This window comes from Mustela putorius, unplaced genomic scaffold (assembly GCF_011764305.1).
Source record: "Mustela putorius furo isolate JIRA1106 unplaced genomic scaffold, ASM1176430v1.1 tig00000095_pilon_pilon_pilon, whole genome shotgun sequence".
Classification (NCBI taxonomy): Eukaryota; Metazoa; Chordata; class Mammalia; order Carnivora; family Mustelidae; genus Mustela; species Mustela putorius.
The window spans coordinates 39,751,333-39,757,886 of record NW_025421280.1 but is presented as its reverse complement, the minus strand read 5'-3'; the positions used below and the strand labels follow the sequence as shown (position 1 = coordinate 39,757,886).

Genomic DNA, 6,554 nt, shown 5'->3' with positions numbered 1-6,554 from the left:
CACACACACACACACACAACAGAACATCACTCGACCGCCAGCAGGAGCGAGGCCCCCATGGGCTACCCCAGGGACCGGCCCTGAGCCCACGATGCTCAGGGAGGGAACCAGGCACAGTTGGCCACATGGGTGTGAGTCCACGCATGTGACACGCCCAGACCAGGCTCCTCCACAGACGGGAAGGGGGTTCGTGGGGGTCAGGGGAGGGAGGAATGGGGCACGGGGTTATTTCGGGGATGATGAAAGTATTCTGGAATCAAGTAATGGCGGTATAAGTGCACAACCTTGCGAATGGACCCAAAACACTGAAGTGGATACTTCGAATGCGTGAGTTTCTGGCCATGAGCGACAGCTCACTTTTCTTAATGAAGGAATTAAGTAGGGAGCCTGCTTGAGTAGACGGTGCCCGCGACAGGGCGCAGGGTGGGGCTGGAGGCCTGTGGGAGGCCCACGTGGGGCCGGTGCCTGGGGTCTGGGCCGGGACGCGGATGGTCGGGGTGGAGTCGATGGGGGTCCGGGGCCGAAGCCAGGCTGTGCTGAACGCGGGCGAGTCCGCTGCGCGGAGAGTCCGGGCCCCTTACTGGGGCGTGGAAGGGTTTCCAGGCCGGCAGTGGTGCGTCCGGGGTAGAAGGGACTGACAGGGCCTCGTTTTGACTTGGGCAGTTCCTCCCCGTGAAGATGCTCGACACACGTCACGACCGCGCGGGGTAAAGGTGGGTGCGACCAGCCTGGAACGTTGCATGCGCGTGGTCCGCTGACTTCAAAAGAGACTGATGCAGCCTGCGGGCTTCACGGCGAGGCGGAGCCGCAGAGCGGGGGGCACGAGGGGGCTCCACGCCCCAACGAGACACCCCGACACGCGTGGGCCTCGGCCGTGGCGGGAGGGGAGGCACCTGCGTGGCTGGGATCAGGGACGACGGAGGCTCGGGGCAGCCCTTCCGCACCCAAGCCGAAGAGCAGGGCCGTGGGCGGGGGGAGCAGGACCCGACATCAGGTAAATGGGGCGCGTCTGCTCTCTCAAGGGGCAGCAAGACCGAGGCCAGACACAGAGGTACCCTCTCCCCTCGGGGCCTCTGGCGCTTGGGGTCCGGCTCCCGAGAGCACGCCGGAGCCTCCGAGAGCCTCCGAGAGCCTCCGAGAGCTCCGAGAGCCGCGTGGTGGGGCTCCCTGAAGGTGTCGGCCGGGGGCTGCCCCGACGTGCAGCAGCGAAGGAAGGGCGGCCTCTGCTCACGAGGACCCCGCAGCGGGCGTGTACGAGCCTTTCTGGAAACCATCCTTCACGATGCCGTCCAGGCCTCCGAAGATGAATCACACCCAGATACTCCGACACACACGGTGTGCACGCGTGCCTATGCGCACGTATACTTACCCATTTGCACACATGCATGTGCGCACACACACGCACACACACATACACACACACTACAGCTAATCCACACGGAAGCACAGCTCATCAACGGGAGAACCGTGGCACGGAGAGCCTCGTGGAACCCACTAAACAAAGCTCTAAGTCGGGGCACTAACGGCCCGTCACTGTCCTGACTCTTGAACGAACGTCTGTGAAGTGACGGGAACTCTGCTGATACAGACCGCTGCTGACATCTGGGAGGTCCTGGGCACGGCGGGGGGCAAAGTGTCCCCGGCCCCTCCCCCTCCATGCCCACAGCCATCCCCGACACCATCCAGCGGCCCTGGGACCAGGCCACCCCTATTGAGAACCGATACTAGAACCACCCCCCCCACCCAGGAACTTGGAGCAGAGTCCACGGGGGCCACGCAGAGCCTGACCGGGCCTCCAGGCGGGATGGAAGTTTGCCCCCCACAGCCACCCCTGGGAGGGCCAGCGGGTGCCTGAGCAGCCCTTGGAACCTCGGCTTTTCTCTCTGCATGACGGGTTCTCGGCGCCCGTCGGAACTTGGGCGTGGAGGAGAGACTCGCACCACAAGCGCTTGGAAGCCCCGGGCCCTGCCAGGAGCCATGGACAGAGACGGCCCCTGAGAAAAGTCTCGGCGGCAGGCAGGATGTACTAGGAGGGTTTTCAGGAATAAGCGGCCCCGACCCCTGTACAAAAACAGCCAAGGCAGTGCACAAGCAACCCCCACACGAAGCCCCAAACCTCTGAAGAGACGGCCGGCTCTGACAGACGGGGCGATGGTGCACAAGCCAGGCCTCGTCCGGCCCCCACTGCCCAGGGTCTGAGACCGCCAGCGCCCGCACCTGCCGGGGCCTGCCGCATGGGGCCCTGCCCCGTCCTGGGAGCCTGGGACCATCAGCCCCCCTTCTGGAAGGGACCTGGAGACGGCAGAGCCATCCGGAACCTGCCGGCAGACGCCTGGTCAGATCTGGTCCCGTCCACACCACAGGGTAACGGCCACCATGGCCCAGGGTCTGCTGAGGGCAAGGGTGGGCTGGTCGCGTGCCACCGACTTCCTGCTCCCAGGGCGAGGCCTCTGACCCCTAAGGGGGGCTTCCCCGGTCCAGGGGACATCCCTGACAGAGCCCTGTGTCCTGCTCAGCAGCCGGGCCAGCGGGGGTGCCCCCTCCCCTCACAGGCAGGGGCCCCTTCTGTGCGCTCCCGGGGCAGCCCCCACCCAGGACCACAGGCCGGAGCTCCAGGGAGCGGACACTCACTCTCACGGTCCTGGAGAGCAGACTCCGGACCGAGTCCTCTCTGGACCCATCTTCTGTGGCACAGGGATGTCAGGCCGGGCCCACACCGCCTGAACTGTCTCTGCTCCTTTGTCAGAGGTCAGCGGACACTACGTGTGGGCTCTGTTTCTGGACAAGGTCAGTCCTTCACCCAACCACGGTGGCCGCGGCACGCAAGGCCTGAAGGCGGGCAGTGTCAGCCTCCTGCTGGGCTCCCTCCGGCCACACCCCGCGGCTAGCCCGGCTCTCCCCGCCCCCCCCACCCCGGTCTTCCCCACCCTGCACATCTGTGCGTCCAGACTGGCCGCTTCTTGCAGGAACGCCTCTCTCCCACCTTCCCCCACACACATCTGCAAAGACTCTCTTTCCCGACAAGGTCATTTCAGAGGTTCCCGGTGGACGGAAACTGGTGGGGACACTATCTGACCCACTCCGGGCTTGCTGTCTTGTGGGGATGTTGACCCCTGTCTGAGGTCTGGGGTCCGAGGGCGGAGGTGGGGTGCCCCTCACGGGCCCACATGCAGCAGCCTTGCTGCCGGGCCCTGTGAGCTTCGGGTGACGGGGGGCCCCCGGGGTGGGCGCCGGCAGCTCACCCAACGGGCAGGAAGCCAGCTCGCCGCCCCCACAGGACCCTTGCTTCCTTCCTGCCCCCCTCCTGGGGCGAGTGCAGCTGCTGCTCACAACGGCTTCTTGCATATCGCCAGCGCTGGGGAGCTCACTCCCCTTCAAGAACAGCTCAAGCCCTCACCGCGCAAGGACGGAGACCCGACCGCTTACCTGCGCCGTGGGCGGGGCTCCGACATGGCTTCACGGAGCCACAATTCACACACCCCACACTTGGCCCATCAAATGTCTGCCCAGCCATCCCCGCGCTTAATGTCAGAACACTCCCGTCACCCCACAAAGAAACCCCCTACCCTTGGCTGTCACCCCCAACTCCATTCCTCCCTCAGCCCCTGGAGACCACTAACCCCTTTCTGGGGATTTCTGCGGTCCGGCTTTAAGCCAATCAGCTATCGGTCAGACACAGACGCTCCACCATTTGCGAATCCCTGAAGGACCTCTCCGCTCCGCTCTTCCGAGTTGCCGGCATCCCACCGCTGTGCAGAACGCGCGGGACCCTGGGGACTGGCGCAAAGGTTCCCGGAGGGGCACCGCGGGTCACGAGGGATGGGCTCCCTGACTTTCAGGGGACCACTGGGATCAGCACCTGCCTCCCACCGGGTGTCAGCAACTAATCCTGGGGAGGGGCTGATCCCAGGGGCACGGCCAGAAGACAAGCCCTGCCCCCACGTTGGTGTGTCCTCTGTGTCCTGGGCCCCGGGGGCTGCTCTGTCCTCGGCAAACCATTGCAGCGCAAAACCGACGCTCACCTCCTGGGGTTCTTGGTCTGGAGATGCCGGAGAGCAGGGCCTGGGTGTGACAGGCTGCCGGGGCCACAGCTCGAGCTCGGCAGCCCCGCGTGGGGACGGACCGCGCCGCGTGTGTCCATCTACGTCAACAGACACACTCCTCAGCTGCCGTGACCCTGCTGCTGTGAATGGAGGGTGTGCGGACACCTCCCCGAGTCCCCGCGTGCCGTTCGCTCCGCAGACCCGCAGGCCCAGCCGCTGGAGCACACAGTAGGTCTGTTTCTAATTGTCTGAAGAAGACCCAGACCCGGCCAGGCGGTTTTCCACAGCAGCTGCCCCATTTCACAGTCCCACCAGCCGTGCACAAGGTCTCAGCTTCTCCACATCGATACCCGCCCGAAGCCCCTTTCTCCTCCGCACTGCACGACGGGCTCGCGGTTTCCCCACCGGCTGCCGGGAGGCCCCTGAGAAAGGACCGTACCTGTGTCGGGCTTCGTTCGGTCCCGGGGGAAAGGGTGTCCCTGGGTGCCAGGAACCCGAGCAGAGACCCGAGCTGGACCCTGTCGTGTGTGCACGTGTGTTCGGGCCATGCTTGGCCGCTCTGGAAAGCCGCCAGGAGAGGAGCAGAGCAGAGGAGGGACTCACCCTCGTGAGCGCACACGCACACACACGCACGCGGCACGCATACGTGTTCCCAGAGCAGGGGTCGCGGGGCTGGCGGCCCCGGCGGCTGAGTCTCCCACCCGAGGCTGGGCAGCCCCGGGTGAGGTGCGGGCGTGCAGCGCGGGCGGCCCGGGAGGCCGCAGCAGAACACGCGGGGTCAGTCCCAGCGGCGCGGGGCCGGCCTGCACGTGCGGCGCGGGGAGTCCGCGCGGGGCGGGGTCTGCTCCTTCCTGCAGGGCGGCTGTGGCTTCCGGACACGTGCAGGGCCCCCGGGGGACGGGGCCGCCAGGGAGGGGGCCAGGCTAACCGCGGCTGCCGGCGAGCCTCCGCCGCCCAGCACTGGTTTGCTCTGAGCTCACGGACTCTAGTCGCAGGGCTGCAGGCTGGGCCCCGGCCAGCGGGTGTTTTCCAAGCTGCTTCACACACTCCCCACCGAGTGTCTCTGTGTGGGGGGTCCCTGCCCCGAGGCCCCCGAAGCCAGCTGGGGTTGCTGTCTCCCCAGGAGCCCGAGGACGGCCCGTCTCTGCTCGGGCAGGTTGCTGGTACAGTCGCCTCCTCGTGGCTGCGGGAGTGGGGTCCCCGCCTTAGGCTGGCTCAGTGCCCAGCGGCCACCCTGGGGTCCTAGCCACGTGGCCCCCTGCAGGACCCCTCCTAACGTGGCAGCTTGCTTCTTCACAGCCAGCAGTGGAGACAGTGTGACTTAGGGGCTGCTGAGCGGGCGTTATGTGACCGAACGAGCTCACGGCGCGTCTGTGACCTTTATCACGTTCCCCAGGCCGGAGGCGGTCTTGCCCACATGCAGCGAGAGGAGCTTACCCGAGGCACGGAGCCCGTGGTGAGGGTGCAGACCATGGAATCAAGTCTCCGAGGTGCCTGAGACCGTGGCCCTGGGCCCTGAGGACGGTTTGCTGAGGTGCCGGGGCTCTCAGTGGGGAGACGCCTGCCCGCGCGTCCCTAAAGTGGGGAGGCCCTTCCGATGGCGTTACGGGCCAGTACGTGTGTCATCGACATGTAGAATTCACACATGGAGGTATTAGGTGCACTGTGCACCTGTCGTTATGAATAAATCTGGAAAGAAAGGCAAAGATTTCCTACAGGAAGCGTCGCGGGGTCTGCACGCAGGTCTGCACGCAGCACCACGGAGTGGCGGGAAGACGTGAGTTGACAACGAGGGGCTCCGAGGTTGCCGGGACGCGCTGGAGGCCAAGCGGGCCCTCGGAGAGGCAGCCCCCCGCACTCGCCTCAGACGCAGCTTTATAAAACGATTTGTGTTTCTCCTATTGGACGGAGTCTCTTCCTGACCCTTAGTTCAAGTCTCCAAGAAAGGACAGCTAGCTGTGCTGTCGACACCTAGCTGTGCTGGGGTGTACCCCAAGTCAGTCACCTTGCGGGGCCCCAGGGCTCGGCCCACTGCTGGAGGCCCCAGACCCCACTACTGCGGAACCCGGAGGACCCAGCAAAGAAGCATTGCTTGCTGTCCCTACGGGCCACCTCAGCACGGCTGGCATCAGGCCAGCTCATTCTGGGGGGCGTCCTGGGCACGGGGAGGTGTGCAGCAGCCCCCCGGGTCCCGGAACCAGCCGGCCCCAATGCCAGCAGAGTCAGGTGCAGAAACCCCGCTGGAAAGGATTTCCACGTCACACGGCTGGGACGGGGTGGAGCAGGGCTGGAACCCGTGTCCCCTGCTTCCCGGGTCGTGGGGTGTGGATCCCAGGCTGACCCTCCCCTCCCCTCCCCCTCTGTGGAAAACAACCGGCCCTGGCCGGGGGCCAGCATCACTGGTCTGCGAGGGGCCAGGAAATGGCCGGAGAGAGACTAAAAGGGAAAACATCCCGAGAATGCAGACTGTCCCCTCCCCAGCTGGGGCCCTCACCCGCCCACCACGGCGGA

At 65.8% G+C, this 6,554-nt stretch overlaps 1 protein-coding gene across 3 annotated transcripts in view; it reads right to left on the bottom strand.

The window, feature by feature from the left end:
• The window catches only part of GNG7 (G protein subunit gamma 7), a 113,908-nt gene that overhangs the window by 31,516 nt on the left and 75,838 nt on the right, over positions 1-6,554 (bottom strand). The gene's annotated exons all lie outside the window — the stretch shown is intronic.